The 24704-nt window shown below is 41.3% G+C and overlaps 1 protein-coding gene across 2 annotated transcripts in view; it reads right to left on the reverse strand.

Moving 5' to 3' along the window:
* Window positions 1–24704, reverse strand: part of lingo1a (leucine rich repeat and Ig domain containing 1a) — a 180281-nt gene that overhangs the window by 150643 nt on the left and 4934 nt on the right. Inside the window, exon 1 of one of the 2 annotated variants that reach the window (XM_066669838.1) lies at window positions 5406–5690. The exons of the other annotated variant lie outside the window; for it this stretch is intronic. The gene's annotated coding sequence lies outside the window, so the exon portion shown is untranslated. Of the gene's footprint in view, window positions 1–5405; window positions 5691–24704 lie in introns of those variants that run through there. 2 annotated transcript variants of the gene reach the window in all.

The following is a 24704-nucleotide window of genomic DNA, read 5'->3' on the forward strand; positions in this document are numbered from 1 at the left end:
GCTTCATTTAACCACAGTTTAATGGTGTTTATTGCATGTCACCAAACCTGAGCCAAGAATGGTGAAGACTGTCTGAGTGAAACACAGGGTCATTCAGTGGTGGTCACACTCCAGCGGTCAGCTGACGGTCCTTCTACGAAGCATGAGCCATTCCTCCGCATCTCTCAGACTGATCAATATCGGCCAGGTTGTTTTTCCTCACAGTCTGCTCACTCTCTTCTCCCTCTGAAAGCTAATGTCTCCCAGCAGTTTCGGTTCACATACAGCAAACAATAAGCTAATGCATAATGCTCTTTTTATTACACACATACTACATATACACACACACACACGATCTACTGTATTTTTCCTCAACAATCACTGAGCTCTATTACCATTGTCTCTTTTATTCTTATGTTCAAAAAGGACAAATACGTCTTCTTAATCAGCAGAAGACCCTCATAGAAGGACCCACTTGGGAATTTGATCAAAAGCTAATATAAACATGAATGCAGTTATAGGTAGGGTACTTTCTTGATTTCCATATAAAAAGCAAGCAACTATTACAAGACAACTGTCACTGCCTTTGAATGGAAGTGGTCCTTCATGTATAAAATATGCTCTTGGTATGGGTCTTCTTGGATTGCAAATTCTTAAGATACCTCCTGAATTACAGTATAAGTATTACAACAGTCGTTCATTCAACTCGTCTTCACATGTATAGCACACTAGCTAGCAGGACCGCATCATGTGGCGCTACCAAGCTGGCAGAGTGAAGACTATCACCGTGGACAGTGAAGTCTGTTGCTGCTACTTTTCAATCTTTTGTCTTCGCACACACATGAACTTGAGTGACAAACTATTCTTAATACAATATGATGTTAGCCCACCCTTTGCAGCTATGATAACTTAATTTCTTTTGGGAAGGCTTTCCACAAGGTTTAGGAGTAGCTCATTTGGGAGGTTAGGCACTGATATTGGATGAGAAGGCCTGACTCACAGACTCCGCTCTAATTCATCCCAAAGATATTATATCGGGTTGAAGTCAAGTTCTTCCACATCAAACTAGTTTTCCCATGTCTTTATGGACCTTGCTTTGTGCACTGGTACACAGTCATTTTGGAACAGGAAGGGGCCATCCCCAAACTTTTCCCACAAAGCTGGGAGAATTAAATTGTTCAAAAGCATTAAAACTCTCTATCAGTGGAACTAAGGCACTGAGCCCAACTCCTGAAAAACAAACCCACCCTATAATCCCCCACCACCAAATTTTACACTTGGCACAATGCAGTCAGACAAGTACCGTTCTCTTGTTGACCACCAAACCCAGACTCGTCCATCAGATTGCCAGACAGAGAAGCAAGATTTGTTACTCCAGAGGACACATCTCCACTGCTCTAGAGTCCAATAGTAGCATGCTTTACACCACTGCATCCAATGCTCTGCATTGCGCTTGTTGATGTAAGGCTTGTATGCAGCTGCTCAGCCATGGAAACCCAGTCTATAAAGCTCTCTACTCACTGTTCTTGAGCTAATCTGAAGGCCTCAAAGTCTGAAGGTCTGTAGCGATTGACTCTGCTGAAAGTTAGTGACCTGAGTTGCTGTCATTCCCAATCACTTCCACGTTTTATAATACCACTGACTGTGGAACATCTAGAAGTGAGAAAATGTCCCGACTGGACTTGTTGCACAGGTGGCATCTTATCAGGGTACCATGATGGAATTTAGTTTAGTTTAGTTCCAAGTCTTGTTTCTTGACTAGCCCATGTTTTTACTCTTGTTCCTCTTTTGTAGCATTATGTGTTATGTAGTGTTATTTGTTGTTTTATTTGTATTTGTTGTATTGTATTTGTATGCCATTTTTTATTATTATTTACTGAGCTCCTGCGAGCGACCCCTTCTCTTTCACAAATGTTTGCAGAAGCTGTCTGCATACCCAAGTGCTTGGTTTTATACACCCATGACATTGATGTGATTAGAACACCTAAATTTATTTGTATGGGTGAGTGAATATTTTTGGCAATATAGGGTATATTCTTGTGTTGTTTTGGCATCAACACTTATGTCATAGTAGAGCCAAAAAGTTCAATAATCAAAAACCAGAATCCATAACCAGGAAATTACATTTAGAAAAAGCGAGGACTATTATAAACATTTTGCAAACTAAATATTTATGTATTTGCCTGTTTATTTTGTATTCGCACTTTTCATTGCTCTTCTTCTCAGTTACGCTTCTAAGTCACACTTTCAGTTCCAAAACGTTCTCCTTTATTAGCTCTGGCTCTGTTTATACATGAGGGCAAATCTAGTCTGCCATTGGCTGCTGGAGATAAGCCCCGTTCAACAAGCACATTCAACACGCATAGCTACATCAGAACAAAATAAGAGCAGGGAACAGTTTATGCATTCTTTGTCCTGTAACTAAGGGTTTTATTGCATGCTCCATCACTCCAGAGAATGGGCTTCCATTGCCCCATATTTATACCACCGTCCAGCTGATCATGTGCAGGTGCTCCATAGCATTTAATTCATAGCAAGTTTTCTATGGAGATTAAATAAACCGTGTGTGTCCAGCGTGTGTAGAATACCTTGCTGGATCCAGTTTTTCTCATTTGCTTCTACAACGTATTAAACTGATCATGTACTATCTGCTCGTACAGTATGGCCCCATGAGCAGTACAGGTAATGGGATCACACTTTATCCTCATCGCTTCATGTTCCTGCAGGAGGACATGACACAGAAAAACTGACCCCACTCCTCAAGCTACTCACAACTGGATTTGGTATAGAGTCTAGTTCTTCCAGCAAAGTGAATAAAAACTGCATAATCAGACAAGACCAGTAAATGTAAAGTGTTTACACACACACGCACCATAGTCTTGGCTATATCAAAAGGAAAAGAACTGCAAATAAGTAATTCACTTATGGAGTGGGTCCAAAGTCTACCTGGGATTACTGGACACAAGATAGGAGCACACACTGGACAGGATACCATTCCATCACAGTGCATCACACACACGTAAAACCCCAATGGACAATTTCAGACAGCCATTCCACCTAACCAACATGAGCATTTGGATTGTGAAACTGGAGGACCTGGAGGAAACAAACACAGACACAGGGAGAACACACCAAAGTCCACACAGAAAGTCATCCAAGGGGGGTGGGGACTGAGCTCAGGATCCAGAGTTTCTGGAACTATGTGACAGCAGCAACACTGGAGTGACACTCTACATAATTATCATCGCTAAATACACAGTCTCTGTATTCTGTATCAAGAACATGTCAAACTGAAGAAACCAATGACAGATTTCATCTGTGTAAGATTTCTAAAACCATGCTTTTTTTAAATAAACAGCTCACACACATTTTTCCCCAGCTCCACTATGTAAGCCATTATGAATGTGTAGAGATGAAAAATGGGCGGAGTAAGAAAAGTGGAAACACTGCCCACGGCCACTAATCTGATTTATCTTTTATTATTTTTCCCTGCCTACAGTGTTTTATTCTCTGAAATAGGAAATGTGATAAATATTGATGTCCCTTACAGTAACAGCAGGTGAGACTGCACTCTGCACACTAACCTATCAATAAAGATTTTCTTTCTTTTTATTTATTTATACCCCCACCCTTCCCTCGTCTAAATGTATGTTAGCTGACCCATTGTTTCCAAACGCCTCCAGAAGACGTAATGTAATTGCCTGTCTAAAAGCCATTAGCATGGCTGGTCTCTTTCTCTTTTTCCCCCCTTATCTTCCCTCGCTTAAGTGAGCATCCCATCTAGGGGAAAGAGAGGAGAAGTCTCTGCACATGAGCAGAGTCAGAAATGTGGAGGTGACTGGATTTGTCGTCTCCTGCAGCAGCCACTAGACTAAATATAGCTCATGGCTCCAGATTCAATCTCTGAAATATTCAATTAGCTACATTCAGCATCATCTTTTATTTGTATGAGCCAAGAGTATAAGCACACGGCTTACAGAAACGATCCAAATACTTCTGCTTGTGAGTGTGAGAGAGATGCATTCAATTCTTTGTGGGGACCAAATGATGAAACAACTTTCATTTACCTGCTGTAAGTGAGGTATGTGAATGGGTAGGACCCTTGAAAGGATTTCCGTGAGATATAAACGTTCTACAAAAGAACCCTTATGTTCCAAAGGTTCTCAAACCATTTAAATAGCTCTTTAGGGAGCCAAGAGTGTTTCCTCTAATGCATTACTCAAAGAGCCATTTGAGGCTCATTTACCTTTGAGGCACAACAGACAGAAATGGTCAATTTGGTCCTGTTAGTCATTTGAGACTTTTAGAAACATTGCCTCAAAAACACTCAAACTGCAGGCAGAAAATATGCTCAGCCTCCGTGTTTGCTAAAAGTTTCCAAAATAAATAAGTATTGAAGGCTCCACCCACATGGTATAACCATGTTTCAGACTGATTGAACAACATGATTGCTGTAGTTTCTAAAGATGCTATCCAACTATGTCCTTTATATTGACCATTTCCTCTATGCCGATACAAGCAAAGTGTTCACTCCTAACACTAATGTGAATTATATTTACAAAATTCTAAAAAAATACATGGAACATGTTTTAAACATGTTGGATACATGTATATATCACAATGGCCTGGAATATTCTCTAGAGTTTGTCTCGACAATTAAATAAATATTTCTCTTCATCCACAGACTATATTTTGGTGTTTTAAAAATGTGCAAATGTAATTAAATGCTTTTATTTTATTTACCTGATTTGCATTTGTGGTTCTTTCACAAAGAGTTCCAGTACCAAAAATGATTGAAAGTATATGTATACCTGTAAAATATAATGGGATAGGTACTGTATCAGCACATCGCCCTATTCACTCACATTGTAATAAGTCATTGGCCACACCAAACAGGGGTAGGAAGCTAATGTGTGTATGTGCGTGTGTGTGTACATGCCTGTGTGCATGTTAGCAGTGATGAAAGTAGCTTTATCGGGCTCTTTCCACCTGCCCAGAGTGGTGTCTGGCAGCAAGAGGAAAGTGCCGGACATCTGGACCTTGCCCAGTCTCTAAGGGTTCCTTCCAGCTCAGAACACTCGCCAACTATTTAGAACCAAAACTCCTGCCAGCCTTTTACATACTTATACACACCCACATACTCTACATCACACACAGCTTACCGCAGTCATGCAACACATTTGGTGTTCACTCTGAAAATAGTAACAGAGCAATCAGCATAATTAACGTATATATCATTGTGATCAGTAGGATTCAAGGATACTGCTACATGCAAGTCCTCTTACTTCACTAAAGCACATTAAAGACCATCGGGCTTTCATTTTCTGGCAGGAACAAATGCTCCTAAATCCAGAAAATGCTCCTAAAATGACCCAGCCAGCAGCTTTCAGGAGAATAGCACTGAGATAATAATAAAAATGTCTTACCGGATCAGAACTAAGGCAGAGTTCTTTGCATTAATGTGGTGCCGTATCCAGAAGGAGCTAGTTATTAAATCCAGCACACAGCGATAAGACTGATGCCATCAGGGACAAACTGTCAGGACATCACTAGAGCTCTTCACTCTCACAGGAGGCAGCAAAAAAAGGGAGAAAAAAAAGAAAAAACGCAGCAGCCAAAACCATTGATAAAGAGATCAAGGCAGAGAGTCAAGTGATGCACCCGTTATCCGTGTCCACACACTTCGGAAAGCGTCCATTCGGGGCGAGGGAGCACGGACCGTTACAGAGACAGGATCTGCTCTCGCACAGCCAACACTCGGTACAGAGAGGACAGAGACGCACAGAGAGAGAGAGAGAGAGAGAGAGAGAGAGAGAGAGAGAATGGAGAAGGATGCAGAGGGAGAGGGAGTGAGAGAGAGGCAGACAGGGAGAAAGAAAAGAGAGTGGCATAAGGAGAGCAGTGTGAGGGAGGGAGGTAGAGGGAACAGAGGGTGAGAGAGAGGGAGGAAGCAAAAGAGAAGGGGGCGTCAGGACAGTGCAAGGTGGAAGGAGGAGCTGCAGTCGGAGAGAGAGGGGGGGTGGGTGAATGATAGAGAGAGAGAGAGAGAGAGAGAGAGAGAGAGGCAAAAAGCTGCAGCCTGATCTGCACTAACACAAACAAGAGCTGCAAGGAACAAAATCCAATTCCCACATTTTCATCAGAGCCAGTGCGCAGCAGGGAAAGGCTTTGGCAGCTGAACACAGGAGCCAAAGCAGCTTCTGATCTTCATTTCTCCTCTCTCTCTGTGTCTCTCTCCCTCCTTCTATCTCCTTCTCCTTCACACTTCCAGCCTAACAGCAAACAAACAGAGAGCCTTTTCTCTGGCCGTGCTCGGAGCCAGACCAAACAGTGTGTTGTGAAGGACCATTTGAGGACCACTTTAATTGGTGATACTGGGGGGGGGGTAAGGAGAACGTCTCTGATTGATGCTTTTTATAAATGTCAGTTGATAACACAGGACAAAGGCATGAGGGGTAAAAAAGGGGCAAATTATGTCTACTTTGTAGGGTTTGCTGGATGATGATATTTCTGCTCTTCTAAGTTGGTCTAATTATCAGCAAGCTCAAGTACAGTTGGTACAGAAAATCACCTTTCACAGCTGAATACACAGCTGAACTGAATGGACACCATTTAAATTTGCTGAATATGCCCATAAGAGGCATATGAATATTTCAGAATAGTGCATTGTAAATATGTTCAAATAATATATAAAAAAAACATTTACTGCTTATGCAACTTGTTGAAAGAAATTGCTCTGACTGCCACTCTGGTTCTAGAGCAGAATCTACAGGACTTGTTTAGCATTATACATCATGTCTCATATCTCCAAAAACAGGCACTGTGTAAAAGACGATTGAAACTAACAGTCATGTTCTTGCAGGGAAAACAGTGGGGAACAGAAACTAGTGGGGAAGTCCTTGCACTGCAAACAGTTGTCAAGGTCAATAAAAGAGTATCTGGACATCAGCAGAAACTGGTAAGAGGAGAGCGGTTGGCCTAATGGCCTGAGAGATACAGTATACTGAGAGAGACTAGACACAGACTTATAGCACAGGAAACACTGCAACACTAGACCCAGGGCTAGAGAAATGTTCATGTTTTCATTTACAAGCATTTATATGTAAATAAAATGGAAATTACTAATAACTCAGTTGTCGAGTGCTTGTGGGCACTTTTCGGGACACACCCCATGAAGCAGTGACGCAATTGTACGTCGCTAAATGTAGCTCAAATTTAAAGGTGGAGCAAATTCTAAACAGACTGGGTATTTCAAACTACACGACTGTTTATGTAGATTTTATTACACGACTGGGGATAACAATACACATCCCAAACAAAACATGCAACTCATGATAGGTGAGAAGGGAGAGGAGAAAAAAAAAAACCCACATGTAAAAATGTCTTTGGGTCATGGATGGGAAACCAGTCAGTGTGGTCTCTACACACTGCAGCGGGAGCTGGAGATTAGTAGAATAGCACATAGTTGTGGCTGCGTTCCACCTTGAATGGTTTAGAACAGGGGTCGGTAACCTTTACCACTCAAAGAGCCATTTGGACCCGTTTCACACAGTAAAGAAAACGCTGGGAGCCACAAAACCCTTTTGAAATTTTAAATGAAATAACACTGCATATAACAGGGTTTTTGCCTTTGTGCTATGTATAAACAAACTATACCGTGTTACATTTATGAAATCAATGAACGACTGCAGAGAAAATGAAATAACATTTCTTCATGCAACAAAACATTCTTAACTCCGAAAATAAGACGTTGTGTTGATGGTTAAGTAAAATACTCAATGTCTATTTGAGTCCTTGTAGTAATGGGGAAAAAACGCAGAACTTATCCACTGGCAACAAACAAAAATGCTCTCCTCTCTCTGCGTGCATCCAGCTGTCAAAAAATTCAAGAAACCGCACACTGGCGAGTGTCGCACATTGTAAGTTGTGACGTGTAATGAGAGCGACAAATATATTTTAAATATTAAAATATTTTAGATGTTACAGGATCACCATAATCTTGATAGAATTACATTTTGAAAATGAACAAACTAAAATAAAATACATTTTAATTAAATACTCATTAATTATTTTCAAAAGCTGAGCCGCATCAGAGGTATCAAAGAGCCGCGGGTTGCCGACCCCTGGTTTAGAAACTGGCAGCCATAGCACGCCCCCGTGTTGCATCATTTAAGGTGGAATGGAAAATTAGAATAAAGTTGGAATACAGGCTGTAACAGTGTGTTGTCTGGTGCACTATGTTCTCCTACAGGTAATACTCGTTATCTGGGGACATGCGCATCCAGCACTCCAATGTATTGTAGTTATTCAGAGTTTTACCGTTTAAACTGTCCTCCACTGTAGAGCTCCACTGCACGTGCCTGTGTTTACTGTTTGTGTTCTGTTCTCATTGGTTGTTGTATACGACTACATCCAAAGTTGGGTCGAAAATAATCAAATGTTTGATATGCTGAGGTTGGTCTGAAACCATTTAAATGTAACCCAGGAGTGCCAAAGAACATTAACTTCATTCAAGCAATCACAAAGAAGAACTCCAACACAGGTCAGCAGCAGTCCATAGAAACTGCATTTCACAGTCATGACAAATATCCTCATGACAGTGTCAAAAGCTGTTCAGTCAGGCTAGACTATGTCTTCCTACTTATACTTGTTACTGCATTGTGGAATTATTGATTTATTTCATGGCTTTGAAACTTTACTTTTTTTATGTGTAAAGAAGTAAATGTTTTTCATTCAAGCTTATTATATATTATTAGTGATACATTACACTGCTGTAACAAAACATTTGTAAGTATAGCAATATAAATATCTGAATTTATAGGCACCTATCAGTTTAGAAAATGTTGATATCAGTACTCTATCGTATACATTTACCAGAAAAATCAAACAACCGAAAAATAGAAAAACAACACAAAAAGTGGAAGTCGATGTAAAAAGTTATTTTTGCAACATTTCTATTAGTCCATACGTCATGAAGTTTCCACACAATTTGAAAGACAGCTGCTGTGTTCAAATGATATAGTAATTTTAAAGTCAACAAAAATGGAGATAAATGGTTTTAATTGTATAGTGACAATACCGTTCCTCCTTGGTATCAGAGCAGGAGTCTACTGACACCCATTTGAGTAGCTCCAATCATAATGTCATAGTACTTTTCTGCCAGAGTGCAAAGGAGAGGTTAAATCGCATAAAACACTCAGGTGGAGAGAAAAATAAACTCAACAAAAGCCGTGTCAAACAGAGCTTTTCTTTAATCATCTCCTGCTGCAGAATACTTGAGGGGTGTGTGCTGTGCTCTATATCATTTAAAGGAACAGACACTGAAACTGGCAGTTCTGAACAGGACTGTTTAGACAGGGGGAAGTATGGGGCTGTGTTGTTTGAGCCTTGAGGTATTTTGAACAAAGTATGTTACAGTCGTTTCAATAAGACCCAAGAACTCTGTTAACTGGTGGAAAAATTTTATGAATTTTATGAATCTCGTATTATATAGAGGCTTCATAAATATGGAGTCAAAGAAGGGTCAAAAAGATTTTGAGTTTGTAAAACAATACTCACAAATTTAACTGTGTTTGAGCAACTACATACACGTTAAACTAAAATCCACAAATGTATTGGAATGCACAAATTAAACAAAAAAAAAAAAAACAATAATTTAAATTCACAAATATTAAAAAAAGATTTGCATTTGTAAATCAAATGTCGTGAATGTGTGAATCACTAACTTCTCAAATGGCTTAAAATGTGCAAGAGCAAACCTTTTTAAGGTTCCAAATGTGACAGTGGGAGTTTTTGAATGAGATGGAAAAAATCCTCACATTCGCCTTCTCTGCTGCATGTGTGAATCTCTTTTTGCAGTTGCGGTTTTAAGACCCTATTTTGATGGCCAATTGATGGACCAATAAGAAAGCTTTAGCTGGACCAATCAGATCGCTAGGTTTGTTTAACCAAATCGGAACACTGATTTGTTTCGGTCAACCATAGTGCTTTTCCACCAAATAAACTCCGGTTCTTGAACCGGTTCCGTTCCTGATTCTTGGAACCTTGGTTCTTTCCAGTGAACCGCCTTCCAAATACAAAATCCTTCACTTGACTTTGTGCTCACAGGTATATGGCTTTATCCTCTAAATGTATGCGTTAGGAGCCTCATGTGGGCTCATCAACCGCACGATCCAGAGTAGAGGTGCGGTGCTCATCGGGCACAGAGTGTGGGCAATGGAGCCCCTGGCATCATGGAGCTTGGCAGCTGAAACTGGTTCTTGGTACATGGAACGTAACCTCACTGGAGGGGAAGAGGAAGATGGTGCATGAGGTTGAGCGATACCAGCTAGATATAGTTTGGCTCACCTCTACACACAGTGTGGGCTCTGGAACCAAACTCTATAGGGGTTGGTTTCTCTCCTACTGAGGAGTTCAGCATGGTAGGTGTGGGGATACCCCAGCTGGCAGCTGTACAGCTGGAGTTTGTCCCAGTAAATGACAGGGTTGCTTCAATGTAGCTTCGGCTTGCCGAGAGGAAAACTTTGACTGTTGCATGTGCATATGCACCAAACAGCAGCTCAGAGTATTTGGGTTCCATGCACTGACTCTATTGTTTTGGGGGACTTCAATACTCATATTGGCAATGACTGGGAAACATGGGGAGGAGTGATTGGGAGGAACGGCCTGTCTGATCTGAACCCAAGTGGTGTGATGTTGTTGGACTTCTGTGTTAGTCATGGTTTGTCCATAACAAACACCATGCTCAAACTCAAGGTGGCCCATAAGTGTACTTGGTACCAGAGCACCTTGGGCCAAAGGTCAATGATTGACTTTGTGATCGTGTCTTTTGATCTGAGGCCATATCTTTTGGACACTCGGGTAAAGAGAGGGGCTGAGCTGTCAACCGATTACTATCTGGTGGTGAGTTGGATCCAATGGTGTGGAAAGCTGCCGGACAGACCTGCTAGGCCCATATGTATAGTGTGCTGGGAAAAGCTGGCAGAGGACTCTAAGGATGGATTTCAACTCTCACCTCAGAGAGAATTTCTTACATGTTCTGGAATGGAGTCCGAATGGACCCGGATTTCCATTGTGGAAGCGGGCTGCATATAGTTATGGTCAAAAGCTTGTCAGTGCCTGTTATGGTAGCAACCCAAGAACTCATTGGTGGACACCAGGGGTGGAGGGAAGCTGTCAAGCAGAAGGAGGCTTTTAGAGCTTGGCTGGCTCAGTGAAATCCAGATTCTGCAGATGGGTTCGGCAGGCAAAAAAGGCTGCAGCTGTGGCACTTGCAGAAGCAAAATCCAGAGCATGGGAGAAGTTTGGAGAGACCATGGAGAATGACTTCTGGGTGGCCTCAAAAAAGGTTCTGGAAACAGTCTGACAGCTCAGGAGGAGGAGGGGGGTATATTGTCCAAGCTGTGCTCAATAAGGATGGTGAAACTTGACTGAGCATATTGGTGGGTGTTGGAAGGAGCATTTTGAGGAACTCCTTAACCTAAGAGACATGCCTCCTGGACAGGAGGTAGGGCCAGAAGTGTCTGGGGTGTCAGATTCCATTTCCTTGGCTGAAACCACTGAGTTGGTTTAAAAAGCTACGCAGTGGCAAAGACCCAGGAGTGGATGAGATTCGCCCAGAGTCAGGTGGTGCTGGAAAGGAGAATCCGTCCGATAGTCAAACCTAAGATTTTGGAGGAACAATGCGGGTTTCGTCCTGGCCATGGAACTATGGACCAGCTCTTTACTTTTTCACAGATGATTGAGGGTGCGTGGGAGTTTGTTACTCCACTCTACACATGCTTTGTGGATTTGGATAAGGTGTATGACTGTGTTCTCGGAGAGATTCTGTGGGAGGTGCTTTGTGAGTATAGGGTGCCAGGGTTGCTCCGGCAAACCATACGGTCCTTTTACTCTCAGAGTTTGAGTTGTGTTCGTATCCTCGGTAGTAATTAGTATATGGGAGGGGGGAAACTTTTCAAGATGGCTGGTGAAACTATGGATACTGGAATCCTGTGCTAGCATTTCTCCTGCGGTGTTGCTATCAGTGTGTGAAGAGTGGGAGAAGAGGGTTGCATTGACAATCCAACACAATGGGCAGCACTTTGAACACATTTTAGAAGTGGTCAGAAACTTGTAAATAACTCATGAAAGAATAAAGTCCTGTTAAAACCAAACACACCATTGATTTTCTTGTGAAATTCCCAATAAGTTTAATGTGTCAGTTGACCCTCTTCTTGTATTATCGTTATACTGCCCAATCCTACTAGGCACGTCCAACTGGAAGGAGGTCCTGGGGTAGACCCAGGACACGCTAAAGGGATTATATCTCCCAGCTGGCCTAGGAACGCCTGGGGATCCCAGGAAGTTGCGGGGGACAGAGACATCTGGGCTTCTTTGCTCGCCCTTTTGCCACCGCAACCCTGAAATGGATAAGCAGAAATAATGATGATGATAAACCACCAGTGCCTGTTAGCACCAGCTGTGCTTCTAAACATCGTAGAAATGTTTTCGTTCACTTATTTTCTAACTTTTCTGGCATCAGATGTTGAAATTTGCTCTTTCAGAAATGGGTTTTTATCATCAACAAGTGTGTCAGTGTGCACAATCAGGCTGGGTTCAGCTAAATGCACTCGACTTTGTGCTCACAGATATAAGGCTCAGCGCAGCCTGACAGCCCCCTCCCAACGGTAATACTGTATACCGCAATAATATTTTGAGATGGTATGACGCTTTGAAACATTTGGTTACTGCCCAACCTTATTATGTACATTAATTCACTACTGATACAATTATGATTCCATTCATTGTCTGTAAGCGCTTATGGATTTATAGAGTTTTCAATCAGAATTTAATCTTTTTTTGCAATTTCTAGGCACCTGCCCAAGTAACTACCAAGTAAATACCAGCACACCCCCATTAAAAATCCAGTGATCAAAAGACATGTCACAGTTGTCTATCTGACGCAGTATGTGAAAATAACTTTCGCACATATTCTCCACATGATCATGGTCTCTCCAACACGGGGCTGTAATTTTACGTATGTGGCAAAAAAGGTAAGATCTGATTAGCACTTGTATTGATTTAATCTCTCAGACATGCGTGTAATGCCATTGTTTTCCATGCTGATATGACAAGCCACAGCTGGCAGAACACTCCCATTATCGATTTTGCTTTGATATTTCACAGGAACAGCAGCCTATTGGTGTGAAGAGCTTGCTTAGTTTGGTGTGAAAGAGATGTGTATCTGGATGGAAGGAAACACATGCTGCTGCTTTTCCCAGAGAAAACATCTGCTCTGGGTGCTGGGAGAGAGTGCACAAGAGAGAGAGAGCGCACAAGAGAGAAATATAGAGAGAGTGAGAGAGAATGAATGAGAGAATGGCTGCAAGCAAATCGTATAAAGCCATGAATAATTTAACACCACCTCCAGCAAACCCTGATCTTTTTGTCCGTCGACTCAGGAGACTCCGGCTTTATTGGTATTGAGGCTTTCTGTGTCCTAATTTAGCATTTGCTGCTTGTTTCCCTGGGTAATATGGGCGAGAGAGAGAGAGAGAGAGAGAGAGACTGACTATGTGTGTATGTCAGAGAGAGGGCTGGAGAGCTATGTTTGCCACACTCAGCATGGTGACCTCTGAAAGCTGCAGCACTCACTTTCTCTGTCTCTCTCTCTCGATTCCTCAGAGGCACCAGCCGGACAGTAAAAATGCACCTGCCCGGCCCTCTGTGGAACACCGCGAAATGGACGTGTACTGGGTGTGCAATTGCTTTAGTCATTCTGTAGACAGCCCACATGTAAGCAGGTGAAAATATTTTCTGGCCATCTATCTCTCCGAGATCACAAAATGATGGACAAGTGGCAAACTCTCGTGGGGGAACTGAAGCTTTTAGCCGTAAAATAAACATCAGTCCCTTAGCAAACTTTATCTCCAGCCCATCACATCAGTCTCCTAGGGAAGATGTACCACTCTCCTCACACACTACATCTACACTGCAGTTACCTCACCATCAATGAGCCATGGCTCTCTCTTAGAAAAGAGCAAAAAGCCTGGCATGTGCAAAACAATGGTTCAGCTCCATTACTGCTATAAATGATGGGAATGCTCCATTAGAAACCACACACAACCTCTGAACAAAAATGAAATGTATTGCTAAATTCTGCCAATATGTTAAAAAAATATAAATAAAATTATGTATCCTGTTATGCAAATTTTTAATACAACTTATTATTTCATATTTAAATATTTCAAAACATAAAATATTTAATAAATGTTTAAAATATTTTCTAACATTAGTAAACCATATTTACATTGTAAATGTAGAAGTATACTTGCTGTTAACCATGGGTTCATGTACACATCATGGCTGCCTTCTGAGTCCATTTGGTGTGTAGATTGTGCACATTCAGAAAATAAAACGCTTTGCGTACACAAGGTGCAGCACAGAATCTGTAGGGGGCAGTGCAGGCAATCAGCAGCATCACAATGGCAGAAAGTTTTGAAGAAATTTTGAAGATTTGTCTGAGCCAAATCTGCAATTACACACATCTTTGTCTGTCTGCCCTGTAGGAGAAGACTCCAGTTACAAGCGTAGCATATAGGCAAGTATGTGAACAGTTGCATTCACAGTTGCATGGCCAAACAGAAAGTATGTCTGTACCCTAAATCTTGAGGTAACAAATCATTAATAAATTCCTCACCACCACATTTTAACCTATTAAAAAAATATGCTCTAAAATTCCACACTCATTGCCCATTTTTCAGCTCCACTAACCATCTGTGCAACTAGAGTGGATCAGACACAGCAGTGCTACTAGATTTTTTTAAACCCTTCCATGTCATGCGGGACTGACAATGGTCCACATATAAATAAAATATCCAGCCAACACTGTGTATAGTGTCCTGTTAGCAAAGATGAAGGACTAGAGGATGATCAACACGAGTTGTGTATTAACAGATGAACTCATACCAAAAAACACTATCACATCACAACCACATCTGTGTCACTGCAGCACTACTGTGTCACTGTACTACCAAATGAATACCTGCTCTGTGGTGGTCTGTGGGTGTCCAGCGCCTTGAAGGACAGGGTGAAACAGGCACATAAAATATTCAGGGTAACACGGGGGCAATAATCTGTAATTGAACAACAACACACAAAACCCACACAAAAAGTCATACCCAGCTCTGTCACTCCAGACAGGGGTTGCAGTGGGATACAAAGATTTTTGTCATAGGAAACTGAAGGGACAAAAGGATCATTTATAGGGCATGGGATGTTTATGTGGTCGTCGTCTTCCTCCCACCCCCCAAACCTAGGTTATTTATTTAACTCCATTTATATTAATTGATAAATGATCCCAGTAGCTCATGTCCTCTTAAATACTGTAAACATCACAAAAAGAAGGCAGCACAATTTTAACTAGAAAAATCAATAATACACAATTTAAATGTATGTAATAAACATAATATGTCTTTATTTTAAATAATTTTACTAGCTGTTCATAACTACTCCTTTTGTAGAGTCTTCGATTTAGGTGCATGTTCAAGGTTAATGGATCCAGTAGGCATTAGTAAAACAAGCCATCGTTTTAAAAAATGTAATAATCTGTTAAAACCACATCAACAGCTCCTTACAAAATACCAAATTTGGAACATTATACCATGGGGTTATGTGGGCCACCTCTACACTACTATTGGTTTTAGCACCCCCCACCTCTCCCCATTTTCAGCTGACCTCATACCCCTGTGCTTTAATAACCCACAGTATTCTGTCCCTTCACTGACCTGTGCATATTTATACCCATCTCATTATGCCATCACTCACACTAATCATTATCAGGGGGCCTATTATCCCCCAGTTTTGGCACAGTGCTCTGATGAGCACATAACACAAATGGGACTGTCTTTTTTCTCATAGTCTGAAGTCCTTTCATTTGGAAGACCTTTCTGAATTCTGAATTTTTATGCAAGCAAACTGGAATTGAAAAGCATTGGAATTTTATATGTTCTATCAATGACTGATTTAAACACACAAAGACTTGGCTAATAAAATGGGACACACTAGACCTTACAAAAAATGAGCTTAAGGACACTTTGCACCCTGCCATGTATCAGCTGGACTGGTTTAAATCCTCCCCGCATTGGGTTATAGAGAGAGGAAGGAGTTGAAATGGTCTTTATAATACAGAACATCCAAAATCAGTACCTGATCTCGCCAATGTGCATGTGTCTGAATGTCATAAACATCATCATCACAACCATGTTCTAACATCCATTTTAAAGCCTTCTCAGAAGAGTAGGGACTGTTATTGCTGTAAAAGTGGGGCAAATATCCCAAATGAGTCATGAGTGAGCGGGTGTTTACAACCTTTTGGCCATTTAGCCTAATTTCAAAAATAAAGTCAAAGGCATCAGCAGTGCTCGCAAATTACTTGTATATCCCAACAAGCAACAAATATTCCTTTAGACTTGAAATAAAGTCTCAGTTTTCAATATGTTTTGCTCAATTCTTACAGTCTGGTAAGAGTGAACTGAGCTAGGATCCATGTTCATTATTGTCTGAAACACCATCTGCCTTTAGGACTTCTTCAGCTGTAACTCTGAGTCATATTTGCACTCGCAGCATGGTGCCTTTTTTAGTCTTTGTAGAAAGTGAAAGATTTCAAACAAGTATTCCTATTAGCATTACCTAAGTCCACCACAGAAATCAACACAGTAGAGAATATAAGGAAGTGTCATATTCCAACAAAAGCATTTACCACCAATTAAAAATCACGCCATTTATTATTCCCACAGTGGCGCAGCAGGTAGTGTCGCAGTCACACAGCTCCAGGGACCTGGAGGTTGTGGGTTTGAGCCCCATTCTGAGTGATTGTCTGTGAGGAGTTTGGTGTGTTCTCCCTGTGTCCACGTGGGTTTCCTCCGGGTGCAAGGGTTTCCTCCCACGGTCCAAAAACACATATTGGTAGGTGGCAACTCAAAAGTGTCCATAGGTGTGAGTGTGTGAGTGAACGTCGCCTTGTGAAGGACTGTCGTCCCCTCCAGGGTGTGTTCCTGCCTCGCGTCCAGTGATTCCAGGTAGGCTCCGGACTCAATACAACTCTGAATTGGTTAAGACAATGAACGAATGAAGTGAAAAATATTCCCATAACAGTATCCAACTCAACTAATAAACTGCTAAAATTTTGGGTGGTGTGATTATTTAAAACACTGAAAAATTTTATTAAAATATAGAATTATTATTCATTTTTTTAATGCTGAATGAACTGTGTCACACTGCCAGTTCACTGCCTCTATCAGGCTTCCTCTGTCATTCCCCCCCAATTAAACTTATGACTTGATAAACTGTTTATTAATGTAGGATATTGTTAAAAGTTCAGGTCTTGCAATATGCAAATGACACACTTGAATTGTGATGCCAATATAAGTGACATTAACCTAGAGCAGTGTTTCTCAACCCTGGTCCCAGAGGTCCAATCCCATGCACGTTTTAGTGCTTTTCCTGCTTTAACACACCCACTTTAACTCAATAAAGGGTTGTTAATGAGCTGATTATTTGGAGCAGGTGTTTCGGGAGCAGGGAAATCACTAAAAAGTGCAGGGCAGTGGGCCTCCACGACCAGGGATGAGAAATACTGCCTTAGATCAATCCTACATCAGTACCACATTTGTTGCACCTAGCTAAGATTAGATTTTTATATACAAGTGGCTACTGAGCTGAGCTGGTTGAAGATGCTCTGTGCTGCAGGGAGATATGCCTATGCAAAAATCTACCTATATGCTTTCGTAGAGTATGTGCCTGACAAAATCGTTTGGTCCTGGGTGGGGGAAAGGGGGAAAAAACTGTTGTTAATAATAAAAACCCTTACCACCAATATTTTACTGAACTGCAATATAATGGTTTTCCTCCCATAGACAAGAACGACACTTTAACTCACATGGTACTACCTTCTGTTTATTTGTCTTTAAATCAGTTTCAGAGTTAAAATAACAAATGATATAATAATCAACTTTATTGTTATTAATAATATTACATAATATATAATGCCAAAAGTCATGGGATAACGCTATGTAAATTGATTAAAAATAGACATTACCTCCGGGGACGGCTTGGGAATGGCCACTTCTGTAAGTGGTGACGTATTATCTTGTGAGAGCCTTAACAATGGTTATCGAATCACGTTCGGACAAGGCATGATTGTGGGTGCCAGACAGACGCAGACAGGTGAAGTACCATTTCTGAAGTTGTGCAAACTTTTTATATTCTTTGATCCCACAGTGTCACACATGTAGAGGGAACACATCACAGAAGGTGAAGGTGAATTGCCACCCACAGTAAAGAGAACAGTGGCCTACCACAGGTGCTTAATATGATCCTGAGCAGCAGCATCTGACTCTGACTGTAAACAGATTATTATAATTAATTATAATAATAAAACAAATTTCATTGCAGTAAATTATAAAACACTTCCCAAGGCATGCAAGATAATAGTACAGCCTTAAGTAAAAAAAAAAAAGAAAAATAATTAATAATTAAAAATAAATAAATAACCCATCCCACTCACAAAGAGGAGAGGTTACATTTTTCGCTGGCCATGAACCTGTGTGCTTTGCATATCCAGAAGGAACCCAAAATGGAAGAATGATTGGCAGCTCCCAATACAGGAGCAGATTAATTTTCTGTGAGCACACAGTGCTGGGGAATGATTTATTGGGAATGGGATGGAGCATTTAGCTCCCAGGGAAACACTGGGTGATTCATTCCATTCACACTAGCGCTGTTCTTATTCATTACCTTGGTCCATATTAACATTGGGAGGAAGTTGCATTTGCAATAGCATGCACTTATAATAGCTTGCATGTGTTGTTTATGTCACTGACCATTGGGGGGGGTTCTGCTGTGCTTCCTCAGAGAGCACGTTTTTCATCCATATACTGACTAAATCCCCGGAAAGGAGCAGAGTACCCGAGCACTGGAGAAATGATAACAACATGTGACAGAGGAGCTCCTCTGAAAGCCACACTCGGCCTCAAATGAAGGGTGGGCCTCAAATGAAAAAGATTGCTTCTGATCTTCTCCGAAATGTGTATCTTGTCCTTTGAATGTGGCCATATACGGTGTACCACCCATACGGCTGTTTAATAGCAAACATGTGCTCTATCAAAGCTAGGACTTCAGGGTACATATATGATTGTGCCTATAGTTAATAACACCCATATTGTGAGTGTAGGGCCCAAGGCTTTTGTGTGCAACACAATGAGGCCATAGATAAATGCATACTCAGTAGAGTGGCGTGATATTTTGGTTGGAGAGTGCTGCTGGCTGATGGAGGCTTTGTTTAACAGAGGTAAGAGAGGCTCTCCATTGCTGAGAGGGCTTTGGGTACATGGAAATATGAGAGAGAGAGAGAGAGAGAAACAGAGGAAAAAAAAGAGAGAGAAAGAGTTTGGCCCACACACACTTGCCAGTCGCCCACATACCAAAAGAGCATCTCTATTCATGCCTGCAGACCTTGGACAGTCGGACGAGCTCTGGCTGCTGAAAGGATAAACACGTTCTGCTCTGAGACTTCTACAACACAATGAGACTAAGCCAGGACTGTGAGACATGGCCTTCACATCCTCATTTCTTTCCCCTCTTCAACCTTGTCCTAGTTCTATTATCACATCAGAATACAAAAAGACGCCTAATTCGTTTCGCCACTAACACTCTTAGGAACAGAGGCTTCAAAGAGGCTGTTTGGGAGCAATGTCATAGGGGAACCTCCTTTAGTTTCCTAAAGAATTTTGTAGTGAATTTTGCAGAGTCTGTAAAAATGCAGTTGCTATATACATACATGCATACATATATAAAATATATACACACACCTCTAAACTAAATTTAGATTTAGACTTACACTTAAATTTTGGTTTATGTGTTAATGGTAGCGTTAAACAAGAACAAAATGTTTGGAACTTAAGGTTTGCTGTCAAGTTTAGGTTTACAGTTACGTTTAGAGCAGAATTTTCATGCTGGGTTGCCAGAAACTGACATGAACATCCATGAATATACATAATGCACATTTTACAAGTACCTATTATAATTAATAAACATTGTATTTTCTGGGAATGGTCTTTTAGTAACATTTTTACAGTTTCACTGTATGCCATATAACACACTGTATAAAAACATTAAAATCATTACAAACACACGATATAGAAGCTGTTCTAAAGTTTCCTTAAGACATTACACCAAAGATTTCTTTGGTGCCTTTGTATTTAAGAGGGTAGGATTCCCCAATGAAACTCTAATTATATGAAACATGTATGATGCATTGTGAAACTATGAAGGTCCACTGCTGAACTGCTTGCCAATGATGAGCAAAGAGACATCATCTCTGCTTGTAAGAAGCAGTTAAATATTGGAAATTACCTCTCATGGAGAAGAGCTGAGCTCGATTAATGAGATGAAATGGCTGCAATATTATTCAGGTCTGCCCTGTTTTGCTCCGATAAATTTGAGGCGAGGGATAATAATGTGGAGCAGATACTCAGGTAGGCGCTGCTGTGTTTTTTCACCGGATAATAAGGCAGCGCTAACAAATAGTTGGAGTTTCAGCTCCGTGTTAATCCATATGCGTCTGGCATCACTGTCCCTGCTTAAAATGTCAGCCAGCGAGACGAGTGATCCGGCTGAAATTAATTACCTCTCAGACGGGGAACACAATGAGTGCTAAATGCTCCCTTTCCCCCAAATGACTCCTAACTGGAATAACCTCTGAAAATCCAGACCCATCTGCCAGGAGGAACAAAATCTGACATCGTAGATAGTAGCCTTAAAAGCTACAATAAAGTGTGGCAGCCCTGCACAAGATTTCATTAAAGGAATAGTGCAGTGCAGCACATTTAATATGCACATTTATCTCCTTATAGCAAATTCGGTCATTAAGCTAACATGTTTAATGACTGTTGTCGGTTGTTTCAATGTCGCTAACAAGTACTGCAAGCTTACACAGATTAGCCAATAATATTAAAATAATCCTCTTGCCTCTAAACTCATTGACCATTTTAACAACTCCCTTTACTATGTTGCTCTGCATACTTTCTGACCCCCATTTTACCATTTTGACCCCATTTTACATCACAGGACCACCAGAGAGCAGCACAACTATGACCCTAACATGCTGGTACTGTATCAGTGTCTAACACTGATACGAGTGGATCACACAGCAGTGCTGCTAGCAAAGTAGTGGTCCTCCTGGAAGAACAGGGTAAAAGGGGACTAAAGTATGCAGAGCCACACATGAATTTCAACGAGAAAGTAAGGCTACATTCACACAGCAGGTAAAAGTGGCCGAAATCAGATTTGTTTTGTCACGTGACACAGATGTGTTGTTTGAACAGCACAAATCACATTGAATCTGATGATTTAAAATCAGATTTGGCCCACTTTCATATGTGGTATTGAGATCCGATACATATCAGATCTGTGATAACACGGCTCTGTCTGAACGGCCAAATCAGATTTCATGTGACTTTTACGCCACTCCAGCTGTTGAGAATGATCAGCAGACTACAGTCCAAAGCACTTTCGACTTTGAGATGTTTAGGACGTGCAAACTGACAGGTCAAAGCATTTTCATTTTGTAAAATATATTGGGAAATGAAAAAATTTGAAACTCCTTAATCCAAGTTCCTGTCTTGCAACGAGAGAAAAGAAAAACACACGTGGAGAAGATAAAACACATAGACATTAGTATAAAGAGTTTGTTATAAAACAAACAAGAGAAAAGCTTTTTTAGTGATTCTATATTAGTTTTATATTGTTCACATTGGTATGAAGCTGTATAAATATGAATCATGGAGATATTAAACTCAATTCTGCGCTAGTATAGTTCTCTTTGGAGACGTCGTGTTCGTGAGAGACCCAGGAAATTTGCACTTAGAGTGGAAGAAACACCCGTTCACCTTATAATAGTCTTTACAGTACTTAATTAATACTCTGTCTTTAATATAGCTCCCACAAAGAAAAGGGAGGTTTTGTGATACAGCGCTGCACAGTCCAGTCCCATTCCTTCATTTCAAAAAACAGACGTATGAAATAGACAGACATTTTCTTCTAGTCAGCGCCTAAAACCTCATCCTTTGCGAATGCGGGTCAGTTCAGGAGTCTGATATGTTCAGACTGATATCAGATATAGGTCACATTATATAGACTGTAAGAACAGCAGAAAAAAAAAAAAAAATATATATATATATATATATATATATCAGATTTGGTCACAAAATCAAATTTGAATGTGTTGTAGAATGCCATCAAATTTTCAGTGTAATGCCATGCGTGAGGGTAAAAACGGATAGGATATGTACAGAATAGCTGTCCATTTAATGCATATCAGTGCATCATTCCCCCCACGCACAGTGGTCAGAGTTATTTTAAGCCATTCTTCTTGCAGGATAGTGGCCAGGTCACTACGTGATGCTGGTGGAGGAAAACGTTTCCTGACTCGCTCCTCCAAAACACCCTAAAGTGGCTCAATAATATTTAGATCTGGTGACTGTGCAGGCCATGGGAGATGTTCAACTTCACTTTCATGTTCATCAAACCAATCTTTCACCAGTCTTGCTGTGTGTATTGGTGCATTGTCACCCTGATACACGGCCCTGCCTTCAGGATACAATGTTTGAACCATTGGATGCACATAATCCTCCAGAATGGTTCGGTAGTCCTTGGCAGTGACGCGTCAATCTAGCACAAGTATTGGGCCAAGGGAATGCCATGACATGGCAGCCCAAACCATCACTGATCCACTCCCATGCTTCACTCTGGGCATGCAACAGTCTGGGTGGTACGCTTCTTTGGGGCTTCTCCACATCATAACTCTCCCGGATGTGGGGAAAACAGCAAAGGTGGACTCATCAAAGAACAATACATGTTTCACACTGTCCACAGCCCAAGATTTGCGCTCCTTGCACCATTGAAACCGATGTTTGGCATTGGCATGAGTGACCAAAGGTTTGGCTATAGCTGCCTGGCCATGTATATTGACGCTGTGGAGCTCCCGACAGACAGTTCTGGTGGAAACAGGAGAATTGAGGTGCACATTTAATTCTGTGGTGATTTGGGCAGCCGTGGTTTTATGTTTTTTGACATCCCTTTCAGACAGCTTCCTCTTGCATCCACAGTTAATCCTGTTGGATGTGTTTCGTCCTTCTTGGTGGTATGCTGACATTACCCTGGATACCGTGGCTCTTGATACATCACAAAGACTTGCTGTCTCGGTCACAGATGCGCAAGCAAGACGTGCACCAACAGTTTGACCTCTTTTGAACTCTGGTATTTCACCCATAATGTTGTGTGCATTTAGCCATGAAACCTCCCACACTAAAATGACAGGTGTTTCAATTTCATTGTCCAACCCCTGTATGTATATATGTGTGTGTGTGTGTGTATATATATATATATATATATATATATATTAGTTATGCTTCTGCAATATATTTAGAAATATTTAGAAATAAAGCTCTACAGACAGACATCAATAGTTTAAATAATTTAATATTTGGATATTTTGGTTCCCAGTGGGGTAGATTTTTTTTCCCCCAAAGTCCAGATGGGGCTTCTAGAAGATTGGATCTTTAAGAATCAGTGGGTATGAATGGTAAGACTATGATGAAAACAAAACTAGCTTTACAAATCTCTGGTTGTGGCTTTGATTTGCTCGAAAGGCTTCATAGTCCTAATCAAATCAATGAGTTGCGAAAGTGAATTCAAACATGTGCCGTGAGATTTCTCTCTTTTCAAAGTTGCTGGCTCCTCGGGGAGTCATTTTACACTATGGGGGGAGATTTAGTTATTCCAATCATTTCAATATTTTACAAGAGCAATAAATGGAAGGTATGAAATGGGGTTTTATCATCAGAGGGGCAGATGCCCCCATCAGTGGTTAGGCGAGTTTGATGCGGCCCTCGTGGTCATAACATTGACGTTACCACAGCATTGCATCAGCTCGCTCGGGTCATGTTTCTATAAATCATGTCACATGTCCAGCATCAGAGGAACTTTAGAACGTACTCAGTATGGGTCTTGTGGGCTCTGTAAAAGCATGGGTCTACTGAATGACACTGCTGCTGGGGGGCGGGTTTTGACACTCCCACTGCCCCCGCTAGAAAACTCCTTCACAGTGCACTATTCAACACTCTTTGCACGTTAACAAGTTACAATATAGAGAACCAGTTCTAGCTCTCATGTTGAGAAATATAGTAAGACGTAAGAAAAGCAATAAAAGGCAGCTGTCAAGACTTCATACTTCAAGTTCATACTGTGTCAAACTTGATGAAAAGTCCAATAAAAATGCTCCTAACATACTTGGAATTATTTTTCATAGAACTGTATTTCAATTTAGGGCGGCACGGTGGTGCAGCAGGTAGTGTCGCAGTCACACAGCTCCAGGGGCCTGGAGGTTGTGGGTTCGATTCCCGCTCCGGGTGACTGTCTGTAAGGAGTTGGTGTGTTCTCCCCGTGTCCGCGTGGGTTTCCTCCGGGTGCTCCGGTTTCCTCCCACAGTCCAAAAACACACGTTGCAGGTGGATTGGCGACTCGAAAGTGTCCGTAGGTGTGAGTGAATGTGTGTGTGTCTGTGTTGCCCTGTGAAGGACTGGCGTCCCCTCCAGGGTGTATTCCCGCCTTGCGCCCAATGATTCCAGGTAGGCTCTGGACCCCCCGCGACCCTAAATTGGATAAGCGGTTACAGATAATGGATG

Source organism: Hoplias malabaricus, chromosome 4 (genome assembly GCF_029633855.1).
Source record: "Hoplias malabaricus isolate fHopMal1 chromosome 4, fHopMal1.hap1, whole genome shotgun sequence".
Taxonomy (NCBI): domain Eukaryota; kingdom Metazoa; phylum Chordata; class Actinopteri; order Characiformes; family Erythrinidae; genus Hoplias; species Hoplias malabaricus.